Genomic DNA, 26,936 nt, shown 5'->3' with positions numbered 1-26,936 from the left:
ATTATATGTTTAGTTATATACCAGTTACTATGTCTAAATGCTAATTAAGATTAGGATATATGAATCAGTGCAGATAATATGTGAATAAACATGAACTACACAACCGACCCAGTTCTAAAAATTAGACTCATATACACCCTTACATAACTAATGCTAACCGTGGGAACAGACTCCATCCAGAATATTTCTAGACCAAATTTAGGACAGTCCAGGGCATCTTGTCTCAAAATGCCTAAAACCGTATCTGACATTCAGTCTCCCTGTGTTTAAGTTGATCTTTGGTTAATAGCACCCAACCCACTTAAAGGTGTGGGATAAATACCATGGATGATACATATGTGAAGTAAGCTATTCAGTATCGTTATTAGGAAGACATCTGTGAATTTTAACTTTTACTGATGGAAAAGTTTTCTCTGTACCCATGCCTCCACGTTATTTGATTCAGAACTCTTTTTCATCCTTGGGGTTTAAAGGTCTGATGAACCCAAACCCTTTCCCAGCAAAAAGAAGCATATTTTCTTCTCACACATACGTTACGTATAACTGCTGGCAGAGTTGGGACTACTACCGGAAGTTAGGGATAGTGGTGACAAGCCATGGAAATCCACCAGCTACTATTCAGACACCCAGACACCAATGAGCACTTTGGGAAGTAGGCCAAGATGCTTGTAGCATAGCCAGGCTGTCCTACCTGTAAACGCTAGGACTCAGGAAGATTGCTTCTACTTTCTTAAGTAGAGATGACTTTACTTTGGAATATTGGCTGTTCTTTCTGTGTAGCAGATATCAAGAAGAAAACAGTGGACTGTAATGAACTTCAAGTTTTAAAAAGCTGACCTTTTGACTACCATGCAAGTCAGGTTTGACTTTGATGTAGAAAAGCTCACTAGTTCTTCCTTAGACGAATGATGAGCAGCTTGGTTAGGATTACAGAGTGTTTTGTCCCTGGATCCCTCTGGTCTAGAGGCCAGACCAACATACAGGGGCCCTGTATTTAGCTGTTCTTTGGTTAACGGCACCCTTACATAACTTCTGCTTGTCACCAGGGACAAGGGATTGTATTATCCCATAATTAACTTATAGACCAGTAGTATAGTTATCTTAGTGAGGTGCTGACTTTACATCTAGGCAACAATTTAGGCACTGGTAGAATGTAGCTTATTAATTTTTATATTGTTATACAATTATTCTCTAAGTGTGATGATATCTGAACACCATATTATTTTATAATATACTTAATATAGTACTTAGAGAATAGGTGACCAATAACATTAGTCCATTCTAACTAAATATTACAAGATTTGCAAACAGAATGGTTTAGTAGAATAAAGCAGACCTCAGGAAATCTGATTTCCCAGCAATCTAGTTAAGTGAACTAGATTAGTTTTATTACTTCTCACATCTCCTTTCCCTAATATCTTAAATAAAGAAATAGAAACAAATGATCTCTTATTTTTTCTGAGCTCTCTGTTCTATGCATTTGCCGAAAGTTGATTAGGAACGCAATGACCTCATATATACTCTAACTGGAAAGATATACTTTCATTTTTCTTGACCATTTCAAAGTTTAACAAGTTTTATTTAGGATGAGTACTAACATTTTCTGTGGAACTCTAAGACTACCTTAAGTTTATGATGAAAACTTTTGTTTTTTTTACGGACAGGCAAGAAATAATTAAGAATTTATAAATGTTTTGGCCTTGTTCACATGTGTCAAAAATCCAACAATAAAGATAAAGGCTTGCTTCATTTAGAGAAGGGTACACAGGCTTTTGTTAGTTTCAGGATGATAACAAGGGGCAGAATCATAGAACGTAGAACTGTCGATTTATGTTTGGTACACTGCCAGAAACTACAGGGTTGAAAGAACATGTCGACTTATGTAGATTCTCAAGATTTTGTTATCTAGTCTCAGGCTGTATGACCGTTTGCTGTGACTCAGAGTCTATTTCTAATTCTTAATCTCGGACTGATACTTAGAATAAAAAATATGATTGATTAAAGGCAAGCTGTGAAATTCAGTAGGTTAGGAAGACAGATGGCAAGAAAGGTAAAACATCAAGAAAAGTTAATTTGTCTGACCAAAAGTAAGAAACAAATTTAGTGTCGCGTATTATTTGAAACACTTGAAACACATACTCATTCATCAAGTCTGAAAATGTGTTCAGAATTTGCTGTTTTAAAAAATTATTAACTTTTATATTTCAGATCCATAGCTTCCTTATTGTTGTATAATTGCTGTATCTTTGAGGTGGGTCACTTTGTCACTATTTCACACTTGGGATGGCAAGTTTCAATATTATTGATGGTCTCAGTAAGTTAAGATTTGACTATTCTGATAGCTTTTATCGAGCAAAGTTTGCAATGTTACTAATAATGTTTTTCAACACTTAAATGCTTTAGGTTATCTTCTTACAAACCCATATCCCATACATATTGTGCCTTTCCATGTCATTATGGTTGATATTTGTCACTAGGAACTACTCATCATTATAATGTGCCAATAATAAGGCAATAAATAGTATTTCTTTAAAGAAAAATTTAAGTTTTATTTATTTATTTTGGGAAAGAGACAGTGCAAGCAGGGGAGGGGCAGAGAGAGAGATTGAGAGAGAAAGAGAGAGAGAGAGAATCCCAAGCAGACTCTGTGCTGCCAGGGCAGAGCCAGATGTGGGGCTCACACCCACCAACTGTGAGTGAGATCATGACCTGAGCTGAAACCAACAGTAAGATGCTCAACTGACTGAGCCACCCAGGCAGTAAACAGTATTAACACCATGCTAAGCATTGTAATTTCCAGAGTTACAAATACCTAAGTGATCTAAGGTGGGGCCAAAAGAAGGAATAGAGGAGACATTCTAGACTCTAGATAGAAAACATTCAAAAATTGGTTTGATATCAAATTTAGGGAGAAAATATGCCAATTAAAATGAATTTTTTAGGATTCAATTCAGCATTTGTTACTTAATAGCATTTGTCATTTTCCAATTTTTCATATGTGGCAAATTAATTTCAAATCATTTTGCTCTTCCAAATGCCTTTGTGTATTGTGTTTCTTTTTTCATATTCTTTTGGATAACATTTGAAAAGAAAATAAGACTACAGCAGTCATTGATTACGGTCAGGATGGAAGACAGTTGTAAGACCGAGAAACAGGTGGAGCATATATGACGGGAATATTCACTTTTTGTGCCACCATTTTGTAGCTGCTCAAAAAATTTTTTTTTTTAGCAAATGGTGGGTATTGTTTCTTTACAAAAAATGGTTCTGTACTGGATCCATCTGCGAAGTATAAACATGTCATCAGCACTCATTTTCCATCTCCAAAAAACATTCCCCATGTCCATATTTGATTTTCAAGTGCATCTGTGCACTGATGGAAACCCTCCCAGCATGATGCCACACAATTGCAAAACCCACACATTTCTGTCTTTGAATCAAGCTTTCACAAGAGCCTGGCCTCCTCTGGGTATAAGCTTGTTTCGAAGTTGCAAAGGTCCTCTGGGTGACCCCAATAAAAGGCGCTTCCATGTCCATGGTAAGGTTTAATTATTCCTTTTAGGGAGATGATTTTGTCCATGAAGTTTCTCCTACTTTGTTCCAAAACTTTTTTTTTTTTTGGTATCTTAGAATTTCTCTTTTGTGCCCACACTATACTTACCTAATTATTAGCATTATACTATTGAATTTCTCAATGACTAAACTCACATTTAAGAAAGAAAGTTTGATTATTCTGAAAGTTTAAGTAGAAAAAGCAGGGAATTCGTCTCGGAAAGTTGAAAGGCAACCATCCCGAATTCGATGAGTCCCTAACGTTACTGGTAATCATATAACCTGAAAGAGTGGAAAACATCACTGGAAAAACTGAATCTCCTCATCAACACACATTCAGAAGTGAACTCCTTGCTAAGAAGGAAATTTTATTTTACCTCATTATTTTCCCTACGCAGAACCGGAGTTACCTTCGCCGTAGAGCAAGGGAGTAAGCCTTGCCTGTCATTTTTAATCAGGTTGTTTTAGGTAATTTTTGTTATGCCCCTCATTACTGAATTGTTTATCAATAGGTGCAGCAAGTGTCACTAGCTTTTCTCATCAAACCAGGTCTGACAAAGCAGCACAGTGCATGGGAAAGAGGCAGCTAGGTGAAACTAATGCCATAGATGTTTGATTCATTAGGAGCTTATTGTTAACGGGGATGTCTGATTGTAAAGGCTCAGTCAAGCAAAAGAGTGCAGAGTAATCAGTCGGATTTATAGTTTGCAGGGCTCAGAAAAAAATCAACATAAACCTTTGGATATAGCAGAAACAGAAAAATCCCCTTTGGGCAGCCCTAACCTGGAACCAGCCAAATAAGGTCATGCTACATGAAGGTTTCCTGTTAGGTGATGGGAGATAGAGGCGGATTAGAGCCATATGGCATGGCCTATCATACCTTCTGACTTAAGATAACAAAGCCAAGCTTTGTGCTTAGCTGTTTTTGACTGACATCATCAATTTTATTTTATGTTGGTCACCTCCGGTAACAGGAAAAAATGGCCTAGGGTTGATAACACATGCTTTTTTTTTTTTTTCCCCTTTTAGTATTAAGATGCCTAGAAGCTAGTTTTGTGCTGTTAAAAATTTCAAAGAATTAGTAGCTTACTCTTCTATCACCCATCCTCCAGCAACTGTCAGCCCCCCTCCCCCTTGTTTTCAGTTTGTACCTTGCAAATGAGAGGCTGCCTTATTCAGAACCAGATGTAAGGCTCCTAGAGAATGAGCATAAGCTGGTGTACTTTAAGCCTAATGGGAAGTTTTATATGCAAGGGCCTTGAACTGATTAGTATAATTCCCTCTTTAATACAGCTGTCCCTCCAGATTAAGGTAAACCAAATGTTGCAATCAGAGATTAGTGTACCTTGCCAGTTATTAACATCCCCGGTGCTCAGCAAGCACGTCAGACACTAATGCTGTGTATTTATTTGCCATTTCCCTACTGTAACTTGAACTTCTGCACCTGTCAAAGCATTCCAGTGAAGAGAGGGGCATTATTGGAAAGCAAAAGTTTTATACCTGTACACCTGTTTTGTTTTGTCACAGCTTCGATTTTTCTTTCGGCTTGCCAAGACTGCCAGGTGCTTTAATCTGCTCCTCTACTGGTTTTGTAAAGAAAGACTTTGTGTGCTAAATTGCATTTGTTGCTTTCATATGCTCTCTTTTATGCAACTGGAGAGCCGCTCACCTAAACTGGTGGCGCACACGCGTGCGTGTTTTCTTTTGCAAAAGAAGCAAAGGGTGAGGCTTCTTTCTCAGAAAACACACCTATGTCTTCTGTGCTCTTCAGATTCTGCAGTGTCTTAAATCACAAGGTGGGTCTCACAGCTGTAATATATTTGGCAGGATATCCTGCCTCCTTGCAACCCAGATGTCAAGAAAGACAAAGTCCTGGCTATCTCAGAAAGATCTGGCTCCGTTTCTTTCCCTCCCCGGCCCCCGCTCAGGGCATGCTTGGACTTGAAGCTTGAGCATATACAATAGACACACCAGAGAAACTTGGGATGGTAGCTCCCAGTTGTTTCCGGTAACGCTGGTCCAGTTTGGGTGCTCCCTGAACCTTTTCATCGGCGTGGCAGGTGGGTCAGAAAGTAAGGGAAAATAATGGCAAGTTTGATGAAGAGGGCTTATGTTTGTTGAATAAAGTGTCTTTGTGGTTTTTATCAGCATCGTTTATTACTCAGAGATTGAGAATCGGGTGCTTTTTCTGAAAAGTGCATAGTTTGCTGTGTAACTACTGGGGTCATCTCAGGGTCTGATTTTTTTTCATGTGTCCGATTAAAGCAGGTAGCTCTGCTCTTACAGAGCAACCCCCCGATGGCAGCAGCAGTGGGGCAACACCAGCACCCCCCGTAAATTTTGCCGTAGGCGGCAAGAAGCCACAGTTTTCCAGCCGGCCCATGACACTGGAAGTAGCCACCGGTTCAAGTTGGTATCAGTGCTGGGGGAGATGTTGCTTTCCCTTGCCCCCCTCCTCCTGCCCAGTTCCATCTTGGTGTTTGCACGTTGATTGCCTGGTGCAGAGTTTCTACATATTATAGCTTAATTGCAGATTTTTAAAAAAGACAAAAATATGTTCATATCTTAGGAATTATGTCTTGCAGCCTACTAAATATGCTAATGCAACACTAAGCAGGGATAAAGTTCTTGCCATACCCCCCAACAGTTGCGTGGAACCCGCTGCCAAGTGATTGTTAATTGTGAAGCACAAGCAGGCTTTGCAATCCATCTTAATTGTCATACTTACTTCAGGTTTCGTGATAAGGCTCGATGTTCTGTTTAAAGTGACGATGTTGACAAGGGGAAAGGGTGTGGGCCTGAGCCTGTGGTTCTGAAGGGGTTGCGTGCTCTGACCTGCCGAAGGTTGATATGGACGGTCTGCGAGGGGATTTTAGTTGTCATGGGGTCCCCAGGCGGTTGAATGGAGAGACTGTCTGTCCTGCTTTTTCCTGTTAGGATCCTGACACGTGGAGCATTGATGAACTCAGCACAACGTTGAATGGGAGCTTTTTGGCAGCTGAGACACTGGGGCTAAGCTGCAGGTCAGAGATAACACCAGTGCGGATCTCCTCCTGCACACAGTTACCAGCGCGCTTTCTTCCCTCCTGAGTGCAGGAAATGGCTCATGTTAAATACGTTCACTTTTCAGTTTTCCTTTCTTCTAAAATGGAGCTTGACAGATTGGACTTTTCAGCTCCCCCTTTTTTCACCACCTCTGCTTTCTACCTCAGAAATACTCTTCAGGAAGCAGGAGTTAATCTTGGTGAGGAAACGATAAGGTGATGCCTGATTTTCAGGGGAAAGCAGAAGGATATGGCTGCCTGGTTGTTGCACAGAAACTTGAAACTCCCACCTTTGAGGCTTTTCCCTTCACATCTTCAGGACCGGCCAGAAGGGGCGCGGAGTGAAGAGCCTCCTACCTAGACAGATGGAGGAGAGCGCAACGTAGCGTCACGTAGCATTAGATAGTACTAAGAAGGACATGTTTGGGAGGCAATGCTGACTTTTAAAGAGGGGCCTGTCCGGTATTGGGTGCGGACAGCAAAACCCTTTGCGTGGTTTTACGTGCAGCTGACTTGTGCAGCGTTCCAAGGTGCGGAAAACAGAGAAACCGACAGCAAGGGTGACTTTAATACTCTTTGGCCAGCCTCTTCACAGAAGCAGTACAGAAAAAAATTCTGTCTGGTTTTAGTACCTGCTCTAAATTTGGGCTGCCAAGGCCCCATTTAAAGAAAAGATAGATGAAATTGATCTTCGGGTGGTATTGAGTATTGACTGTGAAACTGATATTTGAAACCGCCCCCAAACCAAGTGAGATTCTGACTTGGGGCATATGTAGGTGGCTTCAGTGAGGCCTGAGCGCTTCCTTTTCTCTGTGTTGAGTACTCAATGCCCTGTGAAGCACAAGGTATGCAAGCAAGAATGTGTGCATGTGTGTGTGAGTGCCCATGCAGGTAGAGGGGATGGGCTAGGGCAAGAAAGACCGTGGGGAGAGAAGGGCATGGGGATAGGGAAAGGTTTCTGGTCAAGGATCAGTACAAGAGAAAACAAAAGGGTTGTGGGTGGAAGTGAGAGTAGCAGGTCAGCCCGAGGGCTAACAGCTTGGGACATGCAGGGCGATGCTGCTCTTTGATCTGTTACCTCTTACTGGTTCCGGTTCCGTGTACCCATTCTGTCTCAGGAAGGCAGGGGCCACAGCTGAGAGAGGTGGAGAGAGAGGGAGATGGAGAGAGCAAGGTAGTGATAGAATAGGAACGAGCGATCTGTAGAAGAGCCAAATATGATGAGCCCATAACCCTGGGGAGAATGATTCAGGCTTGCATCTCCACCAGAATTTGCTCTGATGCCCAGTAGTAGTACCAGGCCTTTTATAATAAGACAATTTTCCAGTCTTCCTCATCCAATTTTACCATGTAGCCTTCATTTTTCTTTAAGTGATTGGGACTAGGTTACTCCAGGACTTCAATCCCTGGCTACTGCTGGTGGGGGACTTCCTAAGGAACTTTGAATTTCCCCAGCTTTAACTTGAGAGAGAGTAGCCAGGACTGAACAGCCTCGCCAAGGACCCTAAAGAAATAGTGGGTGTGACGTGTTCAGTGTAATCGTTGACACATAGTAGGTGCTGGGGTAAATCCGCACTATTCCTCTATGAAGAACGAAGCCAATTGAATTTGTTGTTAAACGCTCTCTTTGGCTGTGTTTTCAGCTGTAGCACTGCCCGAGGAAATTGTAGAGCTTGGAAAGGGCTCCTGTCCTAAATAGAAGGTTTAGTTTTGCTTGTGCTTTCTATCTTGCTTGGTCCAGATCTAGTGTGAAAGTTTGAGTTGACCTGAAACATTCTAATCTTAGATGTATGTGGTCAATTGTCATGAGGTCAAAGGGAGACAAATACCTATCTAATGTTATTTAAAGAGTCTGGGAAACCCCATATGCCCTCCAAGTATCTCCCCAATTAATCATGGCGCCAGTTAACATCCTGATATTTCCGCTGGTAGAGTAATTCCTGTGAATAAAAGCATGTTTTCTTGGTTAACCTCTTTGTGTTGCAATTATGATACTTGAGAGAGGCCACTTTTTATTATGTGGATAATGTTGATTTCTTATTTACTATCTCTGTGACGACCGGAAAGAGAGAAAACTGGGTACAAATGACAGTTTTGTTAAGGAAATACAATTCCTTGGCCCCAGGATGGGTCAAGGATGTTACACTAGGTTGGGGTTCGTATTCTTCCAGATGATTTTGGAGTGAGATATGTAGATACTGGGAGCACTTCTGGTCAGCCTGTGGAACAATTAGAGCTTCATTTCTGGTCCTTTCTTTTTGACAAGACCTTTCACTTCTGATCACCTTGCCAGAGAAACTGCTCAATCCCCTATTATCTTGGGCTTTCCAGAATCCTTTGCCTTGAAGACGGTAGGTTAGGGATTCTCAAACATTTTTTCGAGTCTAGAATGTATGTTCACACCTCGGACACTATGCCTCGCTTGTGTTACAATAGGCATTATATTTCAACCTTTCTTTTAAACAGGTCTCCTTTTCCTGACATTCTTCTGTCCTCTTGGGAAGACCTGCCCCTTTTCCTTTGTCCATGTTCTGTCATCTTCACATCTAGTCAGTATATGAGAGTTGCTGCCTTAAATGAGTCCTAATGATAGGAACTTTTTCTTTTTCACATGGTTTTTGTGCCTTTGCCCTTTTTCCAGGAGCCCTACTCCCTGTAACTCTGCATAATATATGCACATGTGTATATGTTTTGTGCGTGTGTGTGTGTGTATGTGTGTACTTCTTGTTTTAGCAAGAAATAAGCCATCCTGTGTGTCTTGCAACTGATTTAGGTTAATGGTTGTTTTAAACTACAAAGACTGTTAAGTCACCAATATGTGTTCTCTTCTTTACCTGTATAATCTTGATTCTTTAAGTTTTCTTCACCTATCACGTGATTTTTACCCTTCTTCCCCGCCCCGGCTTAAAAAGTATGTGTATTTTTTTTTTTCTGACCGCACTAGTCTTACATACGTCTTGGAGAATGTTTGGAAATACAGAAGATTGTGGGTGAGAATAAACTCACCCCAAATTTCACTATCTAGGGTTCTCTGTTATTACAATTTGGTTGTATCTTTCTACCTCTCGGTTTATTGGATTAGACATTGAGAATGCCTGGGTCACTCTATAATTTTTAAGTTGTTTTTCTCTTCCCTTTTCAGACTTTCAACTCTCTAAGTTCTCCTCATTCCTTTTATGTTGATGGGTCCCAAGTGGGACCGATATAGTACTTTAGTATCTAAAGCTAGATCTGACTTGTATTCTGGGAAGGTTAGCTCACAGCCTCTACATACTATATTTTGAACTTCTTAATATGCATTTTCCTGCTCTGAATCAGTGATTTATTTTTTGATCTTTGTTAATACTTCTTTTCAAGCTTGAAACAAAAGAAATTATCTAAAAATAACCCAAGACTGTTATCCAAGACTTTAAAGTAGTGTGAGCCAATAGGTTGACACCTTTGATCCTTAGGTAAAAAGTTACAGTTCTTTTGTTGGCTTTCTGCAAAAGGAGGAAGTGGGGGCAAATTACACAGCTGATGCTTTTTTATGCATGAAGGAACCTACTTTTGACAGCTAGTAAACAAGTTTCAACATTTTTCTGGGTAAAGAAGCTCATTCATTTAACATTTATTTATTGAAATAACCTCTATTATGTGGCAGGCACTGTTCCAGGCGTGAGGATTCAGCAATAAATAAAACAGACAGAATCCACCTTACTACTTAGAAATAAAGTAGTTGAACTTTTTTACTTTCTATTTAAATTTCCACTTAAAAGGGCAATTGCATTTCACTTTCTAAGTTCTGAGTCGGTTTTGAAGCAGGTGGGGAAAGAGCTCTATTATTACAATATTACTATATCGAATAATGTCTTTCCTTCCAGAAATCTTTTACTCATTACTCTCCAAGTTTCAGTTTTTTTCAGTAGACAAAAAGGCAAGCAAATGCAGCGGCAAAGACACATTTTGATGACTTAAAACAAATGCGCTTGATTTAAATACATGTTGTTTTGTTGAGGAGGGAGATTTAAAGAAAACAATCAAACAGGAAGGGTAAGAGTGGATATGATCTTAAAACTATTTTGAGGAGTCAATAGGGGGTGCAAAATTAGGAGAGGTCCTCCACTTTCAGATAAAGTTGAACAGTTATGTATTTGAGATTGTGGGTTTTGCCATGCAGTTAACTTGGAACAGTAATGAAAAAATAACTATTAGTAAGTAGCTAAGCAGAGAAAGAATGCGTGAGGCAGAAAGACATAGGCCAGCATTTTATTTAATTCGAAGGTGTAATCCATGGAGACTGTACTGGGTGTGAGTCACTGAAGGTGTAAAAAAGTATGTAGAGGGGCACCTGGGTGGCTCAGTTGGTTGGGCGTCTGACTTTGGCCCAGGTCATGATCTCATGCTTCGTGGGTTCGAGCCCCGTGTCGGGCTCTGTGCTGACAACTCAGAGCCTGGAGCCTGCTTCAGATTTTGTGTCTCCCTCTCTCTCTCTCTGTCCCTCCCCTGCTTGCACTCTGTCTTTCTGTCTTCCAAGAAAGAATAAACATTAAAAAAAATTTTTTTAAGTATGTAGAAACTAAGAACAGAGCATCCAATAGTTATCTTGGTGGTTTTCTTACCCACTTGTTTCAGTGTGGGTGTGTTTTAGGTAGTTTGTCAACCAGACATCAAGAGACGGGAATTTCACTGATAGAATTGGATGGGTTTTTATCAGAATTCAGGATATGCCATAGGCAGTTAGATTGTGACATGGAAATAGCAAGAGTTTAAGTGGATGCTACATGAGAAATTATCCTGGATTCTTGAGGTTGTGTGTAAGAATGGAGTCTTTGTTACTTTTTTTAGCAGTTGATGAAAAAAGTATGTGTTATAACTCAACCGAGAAAAGAGGAGTGTGTTTTGGAGACAAGAACTTGCACAGTTAAATAGCTCAATCTGTGGAATAGAATATAGCTGCTGACTAGGGATTGAAGACACAGACTGTCGGCTAGAAGGGTTGGCCAAATCGTTCACAAATGGTGGAAAGAAGGAGGGAAGAAATGAAGGACAGAGGGGTGAACAAAGGAAACAAGCAGATGAACAGAGAAAACTGCAGTGGGTTGTATTGAGGCACAGTTATTCTGGAGGGTTCTTTTTTTTCACTTTTATAAATTTAGTTTTGAGAGAATGTAAGTGGGGGAGGGGCAGAGAGAGAGGGGGACAGAAGATCCAAAGTGGGCTCTGTGCTGACAGGCTGACAGCAGTGAGCCTGATGTGAGATCATGGCCTGATCTGAAGTTGGACACTCAACCAACTGAGCCACCCAGGTGCGCCTGTTCTGGAGTTTTGATTCCAGCTCATCACTAGGGAAAAATGATATTTTTCAGGTGGGGTTGTGTGATTTACATCTATAATTATTTAGACATGGGCCAATCTAGGGACAAAGCACAGTAAAATTATGTTTACTAGAAACTATAAGAAATCCTTGCTAGATTAACTGATACTTTGTGAAGAAAGATGTAGAGACCCCATGTTTATATTTTAATCTATTTTAGCATGTTGTATTTAGTTTTTTTTTTGAAAAGTAAGCCACAACTGACCCTTAATTTAGTTTCAGATCCACACTTTCTCCCTTTATTTCTCCACTAGACCTTGTCTTTGTCATATTGCAAAGCTTGTCAAGGTTTTCCTGCCTATGTGAGATGAGATGCAATGAATAGTAATTCAGAAACCTATAGAGATATGTTTTTTTTTATTATTCACTATAGACAGGAATGATGTCTTTCCTGACATATAAGACATCATAGTGTTTTCACATTTAGAAAATGTACCCAAAACACACAGCACAGTGCGTTGCATCCGTGCTCTGTCCAATAAACATTAACTGATGTAGATGAGAGAGCACATGTCGCTAACCAGAACCTCCTGCCTGACTCTGGGTCCTCAGAGGCCAGAAGATTTTTGTGAGCAGGAATGATGGCCCGTTGTAATTCCTTGTGTTTAGGATAAGTGAAAAGATAGTTTTCTATTTTAAAGGCAGCATTCCTGGTGAATGTAGCCTGATATATGCACTACTTGTTTGTTTGTTTGTTTTACATTTATTTATTTATTTTTGAGAGACAGAGACCAAGCACAAGTGGGGGAGGGGCAGAGAGAGGGGGAGATGGAATCCGAAGCAGGCTCCAGGCTCTGAGATGTCAGCACAGAGCCCGACTTGGGGCTCCAACTCACAAACCGTGAGATCATGACCTGAGCAGAAGTCGGGCACTCAATCGACAGAGCCACCCAGGTGCCCCTATATGTGCCACTTGTATTGAACACAAGAGTCTGTTAATTCAGAAAATTCAAATATTTAGAATGCAGACTGTATATAATATATACACAGTATGAATATGCATATATGTACACAATATATGTACATACTGGGAAATATGGAATTTTAAAATAGGAAATGAAAAGATGTTATTTCTACTTTAACAAGAGCCAATGTATTTGGGGAAAAATGAAAAGCCTTAAAATTGTTTATTTTATATTCCACATTCATTCATCAATAACTATTCATATAATATCTACTAAATGTAAAGATCAAGAAAGCACCATTACATTCTCAGAGAGCTTTTAATCTGATGGGTTAAAGGCAACCACAAGACAAAGTAGACTGTTATTTTGATTAGAGAGCCAAAGAATGCTGAAATGGAATAACAAAAACATCTAGCACTGAAGAGTCAGTCCTTACTATGTGTTGGCAGCTACATGATACATTTTAGGTGCGTTGTCTCAATCCTCATAACAATTTTGAGTTACAGGTACTCTTACTTCCTGAACCTCCCCCCACGTACACTTGGCAGATAAAGCATGAGAGATCTATACATATTAATGGCTTACCCTGGGGCGCAGAGCTAGGCCAGGCAGAGGTGGGCCTGTGAACTGAGAGCCTGACCCCAGAGCCCGAGCCCTCAACCATTATACTCCACTGCCTCCTAGGGGATGGGAGGGAGAGGTGACCTCTGTTTGGGGAGGGGTCAACAATGGGTTCTTGAAAAGAGGTCCCTTGATCTAGGTCTTAAAGGATTGGCTGGACAGTGTGGCAGGTAGACCTATGGAGAGGGAAAGTCTGTTAGAGAAGAGTGATGGAGGTGCGTGGGGGTGGGTAGAACTCAGGCTTGGGTAACACAGGGCCAAGTGGGGCTTTGGGAATACGTTGTATTGGGAGGTGGGCACATGGGGGCTGAAAAAGAGAGGAAGGCTGGAGAATCTGGTCTCAATCCTGTAGGAGCTAAGTATAAAATAGAGTAAAAGATTTGTAATAAAAATGGAAAGAATGGATATTAATAAGGCATAATCATTAGGAGGAGAGTTTTAATCAGCAAAATCTTCTTAGAGGAGCTGGATATTAAACTAGGGTTTGAAACTGATGTAAATGGAGTAGAAAAGCATGCCAGCAATCTAGAATATTGTGATTTAAATAGGACACTAGAACATAAGGAAAGCGGATAAAAGTCTATTTTTCTTGCATTCAAGGATTGCTGAGGGACAAAGTTGAATAAGTGAATGTCCACCTCTCCCACCTAGAAGAAAGAGAGTAGAAGTATTCCCCCCCACCATCATCTCTGTCTCAGTTTATCATCTACTCAACTGTTCAAGTAAAAAAAAAAAAAAGGCAGGTTTTTTTTTAGCCCTTTTCTTGTTCTTACTCTAAAATACATCCTGAATCCACCCTGCTTGGATCCTTCCTTAGACTCTGTGGAGTGCAGACACTCTACTGTTTGAAAGCCTCAATCAGATCAAGTCACTTCCTTGCCTGATATCCTCCAAAGGCTTCCTGTTGCATTTAGAACAAATTCCAACCTCCAAGTCCCTCAAATTTCCAGACTTACCTTATTTTGCTTTCCATTATGTTTCAGCCTACTTGCTTCCTTTCTATTCCTTGGACTCACCGAGCTCTTTCTCAGTCTAGGGCATTTTACTCTTTTTTAAAAGTTTTGTTTTTCCTTTTTTTTTTTTTTTTTTTTGAGAGAGAGAAAGAGAGAGCGTGTGTGCATGTGCAGGGGAAGGGCAGGAGGAGAAGGAGAGAGAGAGAATCTCAGGCAGGCTCTGCACCCAGCGCAAAGCCCATCGAGGTGCTCATATCTCATGGCACTGAGATCATGACCTGAGCAGAAATCAAGAGTCGGTCGCTTAACTGACGGAATCACCCAGGTTCCCCTGCTTTTGTTTTTTGCCTGGCCTCTCTTCTCACAGAAAATCAACTCAGATATCTTGGCCTTTGAGAGCCCTTCTCTGAACAACCAACCTGAAATGTTATATCCATGACTCTTTTTTTTCCCACACTTGTTAAGGTCACTGTCTTCATATTTAGAAAACTTTATTCAAATTAGTCTTTATTGCTCTACCTAGTTATAATTTTCCTCTTGATTTTATCACTTCCCAAAGTGAACTAAAACAATCTCTGTCTTTTTCTGAGTCTCTAGGAGCATTTTCACTTCAGAGGATGGGACTGGCTGTGTCTTCTCTAGTGCTACAAACTCAGTGTCCAGCAAAGTGCTTGGGATATAGTAGATGCTCAATAAATATTGGTTAAGTGGATGATGAATACATGAAAAGAATGGGTGTGAAGATGGCTTGAGTAATGGGTGGAAGGTTATGTTTTATCCAGTAAATGAAGTACATTGTGAAATAACTTATGTGGCTGTGTTTTCTAATGTGTTCCATTTCCACAATTAACCAAGTTGCTTTCTTCTTTGCACACCAGCTAATCAACAGTGGGTAGGTGGGACTCAAAGCCTTTTGTGTTGCAAGGGGAAAACAAGCCTGAGATTTAAAAGGAGGGAAAAAAAAAATGGTCTTAGTTAATCCACAGGGTGGGTGAGAGCTCAGCCAGAATGCTCTTTGGAATCCAGACAATTCAGTGACAGTAACACCCTCATACAAGTGTTAGGGAGGTCAGAGGAGATGAGTCTGTGACATGTGCAATCACTCTTGATGTGTTTGATTTTTCAACAGTATTTCATGGTGACATTTAAATTTGAATGGGAAATGACCTCCTTGTTCCCAGTTCCTTTTCTAGCCAGTATAGGATTGCTCCTTCAACAAATATCGGTATGTTTTGTCCGGCAGAGTTCTCCAGTATCTTAACAGATGGAGTTTACGAGTTTATTTTCTAGTAGAAATAGTGATTTCAAGGCAAGGAGGAGGTGGTAGGAGCTATTTATTTTTACTTTTTAAAAGGAATACCTTCCTGGCAAATAAGTGAGTACATGAGCAGACTCAACAGCTTTCTTGGAAGGAGTCAGCCGCTGCAGGTATGGGAGAATTCCTTTGGCCAGCCTTAGCCTCCCCGTGCATTTCTCACACTTGTGTTGGCACAGTTGGTGGAGTTTATTATTACCGGTCTGTCCTACAAGCCATTCATTCATGGAATATGGCCCTGGGAGAGGAATCTTCACGCGAAATAAAAGTGTCCTCGTTTTTCATTGGCTCTGGGGGCGTCTCACATAATGGAAGAACATCCTTGAATAGAAAGATCTCAGTTCAGAAAACAAGAAAGAAAAGGTGAGGAGAGAAAGATGTTCTCGGCGGAGTCAGCTCGGAACCGAAGAATGAAGATTTTGTTTCGTGCAATGCTAGTTGCCTTGGCAGGCTCCAGCTGGCACTGTGGGCTTGCTGTAGCTGCTGAGTCTGAGCTGAGGAGAGGAGACAGTTCGCTTTGCTCAGCCTCACCATGCGTCCCAATATGTTTTTGATTTCGTATTTTAAAAATAAGGTGCATGATCTCAAAAGGAAATCATTGCAGGCGGTTTTATTCTTTGCTTTTTCTAATGGACAATTAAAAAGCAATCCTGGTTCTATTCCAGAGATTTTCTCATTCCTTAGCACAACTGTAATTTGGCCACATATAATAGTGCGGCGGTATTATTAGATATTATCATGTTTATTTTATTCAGGAAAATGCGTGACACACCTTATTTGTATTCTTTTTGAGGAAATGTCCTGGAATGGGTTTTGTCCTAGCTCCTTTCTGTGCCTGCAAGAAGGTGTGTGTTAGGAATTTAAGTTCCTAGGAATAAGAATAGTATTTCTTTTCTGAGGGGGAAGCATAATGATTTTGAGCTTTGCGGAGTTTCAATGGGTTATTGTTGCCTTTTTTTTTTTTTAAACAAGTCTCCAGCGACCAAGTCCTACTGTGACACACACTTCCTATCTGCGATGGCAGATATTTATATTTCAAATTAAATAAAATTAGAATTAATTTTCGTCTGAAAAATTTTTGGAATTTTGTTTTTTTAAGAACTATGAGGTAATTGGAGATATCCCAGGCTATCGCAAAACCAGGGCTGGGAATCACTGCTTTCGTGATTAGCACTTTGTAAGCCTTCAAAAAATATTAAAACCAGGATAGATTGTCTAATTTCTTGTGTGTGGATTCACTTTAGTATAATGTGATGTGTTAACAAATGCTCAGAGAGGAGGATGTGGATCCAGAAAGATGGCTTTTGCAGAAGGCTTTTATCCAAATTAATTCAAAGAATAACAGGAACAGTTGTGTATTGGGGCAGAAGGAATAAGGTGACTCAATTAAATGTTAGAGAAATCTCCAGGAAAAAAAAAATGTCTCATGTCAACCCAATACTAACAATAAAATTCTCATTACTGAAATCGATAATCCTGTAATAAATGCATAATAACTTCAAAAAGGATTCTTTTATTAAGTATTTTTATATGATTGGCTATGCACCAAATATTGAAATCAAATACTGCTTTGCTTTACTTTAAGAATGATAAAATTCTCTACTGTGTCTCTAAAGAGAATCTTAAATGAGATGCTTCAAAAGAGTAATTTGCAAATAAATTCACCTGCTGAATTTGTGCCTGAACCTACTATATTTACCTAATTCATTTTTGGCTTTTGCTTAGCTCTAGCCATGGCGACACTGTGAGAAATGAATGTCAAGTTCTCCTGGGTAGCTGGAATGTTTGCACAAGGGGGGGGGCGGGGATAAGTAAGGGTAGTGGGAGCCCCAGGGTTTGGGTCCCACTCAGTGGGGGGTCTTGGGGGCTGGTCTTCCGCAAAGCCTGAAGAACCCTTCCTGTGGTCTGGTTAATTGGTATGGCTAGCCTGTTGCCATTTTGTGGGTCCAGGAAGACATTTCAGTCCTTCTCCACATTCAGAGTTGAGCACAAAAGCACTTGGTAGTCCTGGATTGGGAAAGTTCAGGATCCATGCATATGATACCCAAACCGAGATTGGCTTTGCGGCTTTCAGAGATAGATTGCAGGCATTTTTGTAGTGTTCACAGATCCACAACTCACAGACCTACGACTGTATATGCAGTTTGAGAAGAAATTAGAATTAGTACACAGGTAGACTGAGAGAGAATATGCTGCCCTGAAAATACTTTTGTTTTGGTTTTGGGGAGGGATGTCTGTTTTGAGCTTCCTGTGCTTCTTGCCTGGTGTTCTGTAGAGAATTTTGCATTCCAAAAGATAGGCCAGGCTCCCTTCCTGTGTCTGAAAGCTCCAGGAGGTGCTCTGATAGAAGAGAGGCGTCCCGGCCTGTTTTTGGGAGATCATCTCTCCTCAGCTGGCAATGCAGGTTGTATCTGGTTGACATGCCAGTGGGTTTGCATAGATTTTTCTCTAGAACGTTTTCTGAGGCATAAGGGTCCCCACTTCCTTGAAAGGAGGATCTCCGTTATGTCTTAGTAAAGTTAACAAGAGTGAGAATGAGAGAAGGGGTATCTAAATTATTTGGAAAATGATCGTTCTCATTTTTAACTTTTCCTTCTCTCTACTGTCTAGACCTATAGCACTAATATAAGTGAGGAGATGCTTTATGGAGACCCATAAAGATGCTATGGTCCTAACAGTCCCAGCCTTGGTACATTTTTCTGTCGTTCATTTTTTTCTTACTGCGGTTAAATTTTCACTCATGTAGTTTACCTCTTAGCTCTCTTATCTTTTTTTTTTTAAGATTTAAAAAAAATTTTAAGTCATCTCCACACCCAATGTGGGGCTCAAACTCATGACCCCAAGGTCAAGCGTCATATGCTCTACTGACTAAGCCAGCCAGGTGCCCCTTGCTCTCTTAGTTTTGCATTTACATGTCACATATTCAGGTTTGCTTGGAGTGTAAAATATGTTTCAAACTTGAGAGAGATCAGAACTAGGTAAGTTCATGAAATATAGTGCCTTCTCTCCTATGCCAGAGTTATTTAAAAGGGAGCAATGGAACTTTTTGCATTGGTCCCATTCTGCACTGGGCTACTTAGGCTTTCAGTCTGTGGTTCAGTTCATTGGCACTCAATGCCAAAGGAACTAAGGTCAAGGGTTTGATCCTCAGGTGGGCCAGTTGGCTGCGTATTTTTCCAACAGGTATGGAGATTCAGTACAGTCCCTACAGAAATGCTGGTCTTTAAGGGGTTCTGGTGAACATATGAGTGACTGGGTGAAAATCCAGCCCCATTACTGGAAAAGCAAAGCCCGTGCCCTACTGTCATTTTTGCATCTGGATGGAACGTGCCACTTAAAATGTGAGCTTGTTACTCAACCTCCTTGCGTCTCTGTGTCCTCATCTGGAGAATGGAGATAAGATTTGCTCCCTTTCTACCTCACCAGGATCTGTGAAGATTAGATAATGGCTGTAAAGTCCTTATACAAAGGTATGAGCATTATCATAAACAAGGAGATTAGTCAACAAATACAGAAAAAAATTTAAAGGACCTCCCAAAGTGTATTGCCTAATCATTTTTGATTCGGTATCAGTCGTTTGCAGTCTAACCCCTTTCGAGTTTGGTTTCGCAGCAAAAAGTCAGGTGTGAATGTTTGACCTTTCTATTTATTTATAAGGTTAAAAAATTGTTTGATAGTGAACATTTATATTAATAAAAACAAAGTGGGCTTTGAATCTGAAACAGGTTTTATTTGCAAAAGAAGGTGAAGGCTAAGGTCTCTAGGAACATATGCGCCACTGAGGGATATTTGCATATATTTGATCTGCAGGCACGCTTGGGTGATTTTCACAGTATACCTTGGAGTTTAAGTTGTAGCAAGGAGCCACGGCCATCGCTCAGCAGCACAGTTTGCTCTCTCCAGCTTTATTATGGCACACAGCGACAACTTCATTTTTAGCATTAAAAAAAAAAATTCTCTTCACTTAATTCAGACAGTGACCTGCAGGCCTCATTCTGACTGAAGGAGCCATTCAGAATACTTGCAGACAAAAGCAGGGCTTTTTCCTAGCAACCAGATCAAAGCCAAATCTCCCAGAATAGCTCCCTCCCAGGTTTTCTTTGGCGCATAGGTTCACAAGGATTCTAAGGCTCGTGGTATCCAGTTCAAACTACTCTTTCAAACTGAAATGGAAAGGAAAACTCCTGAGGAATTTTCGCAGACTCTGAAAACCGGCGAGAACTGCAAGAGCACTTCATCTTGGGAGAACGTGGTGGTCATTTGGAGCATCCCTAACTTTGTTATCGCCCGCATCTGCATGTACATTCTGTCGGACTTCCACAGAATGAGGTCTCTGTTTCCTTTCTGCCAGTACCTAATATCAGCTATGCCCAGGAGCCGGCTGATGAAGACTTCCTGTTTGTTTTGAGTCACTGTTAGAGTGATAAATATACTTTAGCTCTGTGCTTAGAGAGGAAAGAAACCAGCTGCCCTGAACTACAGAGAAAAAATGCAGAAATTCCGCTGAATGGCCCTGTTATCAAGGAGTTTCAAGGGCAGCATCAAAATGAAAACTATAAGCCAGGGCAAAGTAAATAATTTCCATATTAAAGCATCTTGCTGCATGCATAGACCTAAGTTGTTTGTCTTTAATCATTTAGGCAAGCGTTGCATTTTTCACTCTTCTAAGACTAACTCAGCAATGTTGAGAGATTTTTAAAAATGTAAACTGATGCTACAGAATAATGGTGAGCTATATAAATAAACAATTACAGTTGTGGTTTTTTGATCTGACCACAAGCTTTTAATGCCATTTTTGCATGAGCATAGAATGCTTCTGGATAAACAATACTGTTTACATTGTCAGTGGTATCCACTGTTGCATTGAGTCATTTACATATGTGATTATTTGGATATAGAGTAACCCAAGAACAAAAGAATACTATAAAATGATTTAAAACAAGAGCAACAGGAAATCCTTTACAGCTTAAACAGCACTTCTTAAATAAAGCTGTGGAATTTTTGTGTTTTGATTTCGTTTTGCCCTTTTATTTTGAACAGGTTTTAGATTTAATGGCTAGAGTGTCCTTTGAGTGGAATTTCTATCTTAACTCTGATTTGAAGGATGGTGAATTTAGGAAGCCTTGTGGATCTGAATGTCTTGACCACTGCATTCTGGCTTTCGTGTTTGTTTGTTTTTTAAGCTCAGTATAGACTTGATGTCCAGAAGTCATGAGTTGGAAAAGATGGCAACAGCTTGCATGTGCCTGAAGTGGGATTGAATTGCTTATTTCCTTCCAATAGCTATGGTCTCTCAAAACGATTTCTTTTTTTTTTTTTTTAATTTTTTTTAAACGTTTATTTATTTTTGAGACGGAGAGAGACACAGCATGAACGGGGAAGGGGCAGAGAGAGAGGGAAATACAGAATCGGAAGCAGGCTCCAGGCTCTGAGCCATCAGCCCAGAGCCTGACGCGGGGCTCCAACTCGCAGACCGCGAGATCGTGACCTGAGCCGAAGTCGGACGCTCAACCGACTGAGCCACCCAGGCTCCCCAAACGATTTCTAACAGTAGGAGAAGAATACACAATCATCTACATTAAGTCTTTTTCTCCAGGATAAAGGAAATATTTAATAAGCAAATTTAAAGTAAAGTTAGCATCAACACTTTTAGGCTGTCAAATTTGTAATGCAGTTAGGGAGGCAGGATGGTGTGCATTGGCCTTAGGACAATGTGTCTGGTCATATTTGTAAACTGAGACTTACTTGAAAATGCACATGAATTGTTGTTTGTAAAGAAGTTCCCCCAACACGCTGGAAGTCCGTGATTGGAACATCAACACGGTGCCTTCCTGGATGAGAGAATTATAGTGCTGAAGGCTTTATGGAGATTGGCTCCTTACCTTGTAAAAGCTCATATTAAAAAAAAAAAAATTAATGTGTCATTGGCAGATCATAAAGTAGGCCATGCATTTAGAAATGTTCACATTAGTTAAAACAAAGCCAAATATGCTATTGTTTTTACTTTCCAAATATGTGGCCATATATGTCTCTTTTACTCATACAACAAGAAGAAAGCATTTAAAAATGTGATTAAGGGTGGAAGGATTAAAGCACTGAATATTTTGTAGAGACTTGGAATAGAATCAGAGAATGGATGGTATTAGGAAGAGAGGGAAAAAACAGTGAAGCCAGCATTTTCTGTGGGTAAGAAAGAAGGGTATAAAACAATTTTTTGAGACAAAATGTATTTGCAAGGGTAAGGATGCTAGGGGACAATTTTTGTGGGCACATGGGCCTCTGTACTTTAAAAAAGAGGTTAGAATTAAACAGAAATATATGAGGGTAGGCGTTTGGGTGAGGTTTTTGGTAAAATCTCTTATTTAAAATAAATTGGAACTCTAGCTGGGTGGAACCTATCACTTACCAAATATAAAAAGGTGTGAAAAAAACCACGCTGTATCTTTTGGAGTGCTATTAAATGCCAAGTATCTAGTGCTGAAGTGAAACTATTATGGTCAGATTGATGCTGTCCATGTGAAGCCACCATTCTTCGCAGCAATAGCAATTGCTTAGATTGTTTAAAACCAGCTTTGGTTGTGATAGCACATTTATGATCCAGCCTTAAAGAACCCCAGCCACTGACAGCCAACATCCATTTCTTCATGATTGAATAAGAGCAAAAAAAATCACATCTTATGTTTGCACCTTACGCTGCCGTTTACAAAATGCTTTTGCTGGCAACGTCTCCCGTGATCCTTGGTTGTATCCGGTTCTGGTTGTAAATGGGAACAGTAATAGTTTGTCATCTGTCCTGTGCCAGTGGTGGTGACTTCAGCAAACTGGTTTCTTTTAAGGGGACAGAAATATTCCTCATGCTTCCTAACTACATTTCAGGAGCATCGTCTTATGAAACAGATGCTGCAAATCCTTCTTTTAAAGTATAGTAACTTGTAGCAAAGTGAAATAAAAGTGTGTTCCATAGCAATGAACCCTGTATCTCCCTGACCTTCTCATGACACCACATTTCTGATCCCAGGAGTTTTAGACAATTCTGTTGGAGAAGGTTAAGCATAGGTATGGGGAATAAGCACTGTGGGACGTTTAGAATCATTCCATCCCAGTAGACGTTTAAAAAATAATAACGCGTTTATTAGAAGAAATGGTGGTGGGAAGGGGGGATGTTTTTCACACCTGTTTTCACACTTCTGAGGTGATAAGTCCAGCCCTTACAAAATAAAATGGCAGGTTTCACACTAAACCCACCCAGGCATATTCCTATAGTCTCCTAACCCACTTACTCTTTAAGCATAAAGAGGCGGGGCTGCCTGGCAGTCTCAGGCAGAAGAGTGTGCGACTCTTGATTTGGGGGTTGTGAGTTCGAGTCCCGTGTTGGGTGGTTGGGTGTAGCGATTACCTAAAAAAAGAAATAAAAACCTAAAAAAGAACAAAGAGCCAACAAGCTCTCTTGCACAAATCAGTGACTGAGAGAGGTCTCCACCATCTTTGCTCTGCCCTCCTGCCTTCCAGATGAATGAGCTATCTTCTGTATATCCTGTATGGATCTTCAGGGGAATGTACTAGGTCTCCAGTGACTTTGGCTCTAGATCAACAATCTTCTTGCCTTTTTAAAAAATCTTAATACTCAGTGAATTAGACACCCAAGTTCATGATTTTACCAACTGGGTTCACACACATTTTCTATATGTCCTAGATTCTCTTGGCCACCATTTCTTCCCTACCCCAGTTACTCATTGACATGATATAACTTATTTCTCACCATCTTTCTTCTCTCAGAATGGTCTATCTCATCACAACCTAGAGTCACAGAATGTTATAAGTGGAATTAACCTTAGAGATCATGTAGGGCAGTATTTAACAACCAACTCACAGAACTCTTGATTTACCAACCCTCAAACCTGATCTTCACCACTTTTCTCCAGCTCAGTAGATGCCAACCTCATCTGTGCAGATGTTGAAAAGAAAAACTAGGACTCAACCTTGATTTCTTACTACCTTTACCACCCTATATCTAATCCATCAGTAAATCTTATCTTTTTGCTGTCTTGAATATATCCAATACTCTTCTTGCCTTGATATGGTAAGAGCCTAAAACTCATCTCCTTGCTGCATATTGTCTCACATTTCCCTGTGCTATTTTCTATATATTACTTTTTGATGTTGTTGATTTTTTTTTCCCTTTTGCAATTTTCTGGCTTTGCTCCCCTTACTAAGATGTTAAGCTCCAGGAGACTGGAAACAGTGGGTATAGAATACTCTTTAACACATGTAATTGTGCCTGGGACATCATTGGCTCTCAATGAATATTTTTTGAATAAATTAATCTCATCCTAAATAGACTGGAAATATGGACCACAAAGAAGTTACGTGAAATTTCTTAGGCTCACTATATGACTTTGTAAGTTTACAACTAGAGCATAGGTCTCTTGACCTAGGGGAAAGTGGGAAGTAAGCAAACTGCTGAGCACTGCCAGGAAACCTTGTCATACACTGGGTAGATCTGTCTATGGGAAGAGACCTCATCCCAGGACCAGGAGGAACTCTGGTTAGCTGATTCAGGGGAACAATGAGTAATAACATTGGGTTTATTTTCTTTCTTTCTTTCTTTCTTTCTTTCTTTCTTTCTTTCTTTCTTTCTTAAAAGAACCAAGTAACCAGAGTTCTTGTAAGTGTAGTTTCTAAGTACCTGCTGTGGGGCTCAAAGCCAAAGATAAGAAAAGCTTCTAGAAATGTACTTGGGTTTTCAACACCCCAAGTGTCTCTAGAAAAGGGAGGCTACTCAGAAATGGAACTCAAGCAAATCCTAGGCTGTGCTCCAACCTATTGCCCTACCGCCAAATGCTCATTACTCTACCTGGTCAAGCATAAACCACTCACTCCATGTTTACTCAACTCATACTTAGTGAATAAAATACCTACTATGGCTTTTCTCCTAGTAGCTAAAAATATTTTTGAGGAAAAAGTTTCAGTGTTTTATTTTAGTCAGAATGCTACCAAGGGCTAGTTACTGAAAATTAAATTGGATCAATCTTAATCAGTTTAGGTTATATGAAGGTCTTATATGAGGTACCATTGACATTTTGAGGCCTCTGAGGTAACTTGGTATGTGGGCCCTCAGGGTTTCACTTGCAACTAGGATAAGTTTGCTTGAATAGAGAATCTATCTCCTTTTATTGTTTTGTATTATATTTATCATCTTCTTATCTTCACTATGTGCCAAACAGTTTTCCATGGAATGATTTATTCTAATAATTAAAAGAAGGCAATATTCTTTTGGTGGATGACTGTTTTGTCTGAGTTATAAAATATAATTTGCTTTTTTCTTTGTACCATTGTTCCAGAAGAGATTCATCTTTAATTAGTTTGAGGTGTACTGTGGCTTACCTTTGTCTCCAAGTAAAAGATTTTTCTTTTTCAAAATCAGATGAATTCTGAGTTGACAAGGTAAAAAATCTGCACTGAGATTAAAAATGCTAGGATTTTCCATTAAGAAGTTGCCTCTCTAAGTTGCTGTAATTTAGCACTTCAGGTACTGAACACCTATTAAAGAAATGCTTGTTTGCGTTATGTTAGATGTAAATTAGGTGACTCACTTTCTCCATCTCTTTATCTATATTTATTTTTAATCCTGCTCTAAAGCAGGAACTAAGACCAAATGAAATTAAAGCATTCTTTTGGTTTGATTGGTCTAATATTCTTCAACGAGCTGACTATGACTCACAGCCTGTCCCCCTTTTATTAGTAATTAAACTGAGACACTGAGGCATTATGTAAACTCATAATAGCAGATTAAATATCAAGTCTGTAGCCCACTGAACTGCATTGCCATGTTGAAACTGATACTTACAATATTCTCCTCAGATAATTTTAATATTTTACATTCTACGTTTGCCACAGAAAAATAGAGTAATTAAAAACAATCGTATTTTATTTTCGTTTTTGCTAGAACGGCGTTTTCACTTTGAATGGAAAAGAACAGAAGATAATAAATGTGCCTGTAACATTTGTTTGTTTGTTTGTTTCTGCTGCATTGACAAATGCTTCTATGGTGTGTGGTGGCCATTTCTTCTTTATTTAAAAAAAAAAAGCTATTTTTCTCTTAACAAAAGTAACTCAGATCCATTATAGAAAACTTAGGAAGCTTAGATATATAAAAGTAAGAAAGTAAGAAACAACCCACAATCCCACAATTAGAAAGTAACCATTGTTAGCATTTTGGCTCACATGCCTCTAAGCACTTCATCTACGCATGTTCTGTTCTATGCACATTAAAGAAAAATGTATCTCCTACTGTATTTTTTTTAAATCTCTTTTTGTGTAAGAATCTATATTGAATATATTTCAGTGTCACTAAATATTCTTCCACAATGTCCTTTATCTTGCTGCACCATTATTTATTTAATCAATCCCCTATTGTTGAGTATTCGGTTGTTTCCAATCTTTTCCAGATTATAAATACGATTGGCATAAATGTTGCATGTAGCCAAATATTTGTTCATATTCTTGGCGGCTGTCTTAGAACATATTTCTAGAAGTGGATTGTTGAGTCAGTATGTATGGATTCTAGGCTTTTAGTTCGTATCAGTACCTTTTTCCTTGGAAATATTACTCTAATTCACATGCTAATTTGGTTATAGCTTATTATTTCGGTATTTTAATACAGCTATTCCTTTTATGGCAACCAAACATATTGACTGTGTGGTGCTCTGAACTGCTCATATGAGAAGGTTGAGAAACAATGGACTAAATTCTACAATGCCCTGATTACTTCAGTTCCATTAATTTGGCATAATTCTTTTTCTGGTCTGCTTTTGGCTAGTTGTATCTGGACCCATCATATGTTTTACTATTCTTCTGCAAGAAGCCTCAAATAAATTGAAAAAGGGGGCCTGTCAGCTGCAATCTAATATGGTATATTAACACTCAATCCAAATCCAGGCAAATGTCATCTGTTCATCATAGGCCAATATGAGAAGCAAGTATTGTGATGATATTACCCAGGAAAAGGTTCCAGGATAACTCTGAGGCAGAACATGTAACCTATTCACCCAAGAGGCTATTATACAAATTAACGTGCTCACCATTAAAACTGGCAGAGCTTCTAAGGCTCAGCTAGGTTAGCTGCTCAGATGACATCAGTAGGAAGAAGGCCCGGGCATAATTTCATCTTTTAATTTTGTCTCTTGTCTC

The 26,936-nt window shown here is 39.7% G+C and overlaps 1 long non-coding RNA gene across 2 annotated transcripts in view; it reads left to right on the top strand.

Moving 5' to 3' along the window:
- The window catches only part of LOC125173471 (uncharacterized), a 40,183-nt gene that overhangs the window by 9,342 nt on the left and 3,905 nt on the right, over positions 1-26,936 (top strand). The gene's annotated exons all lie outside the window — the stretch shown is intronic.

Source organism: Prionailurus viverrinus, chromosome C1, assembly GCF_022837055.1.
Source record: "Prionailurus viverrinus isolate Anna chromosome C1, UM_Priviv_1.0, whole genome shotgun sequence".
NCBI lineage: Eukaryota > Metazoa > Chordata > Mammalia > Carnivora > Felidae > Prionailurus > Prionailurus viverrinus.
Note: the sequence above shows the minus strand (reverse complement) of the source record. Positions and strands in the feature narration are given on the sequence as shown.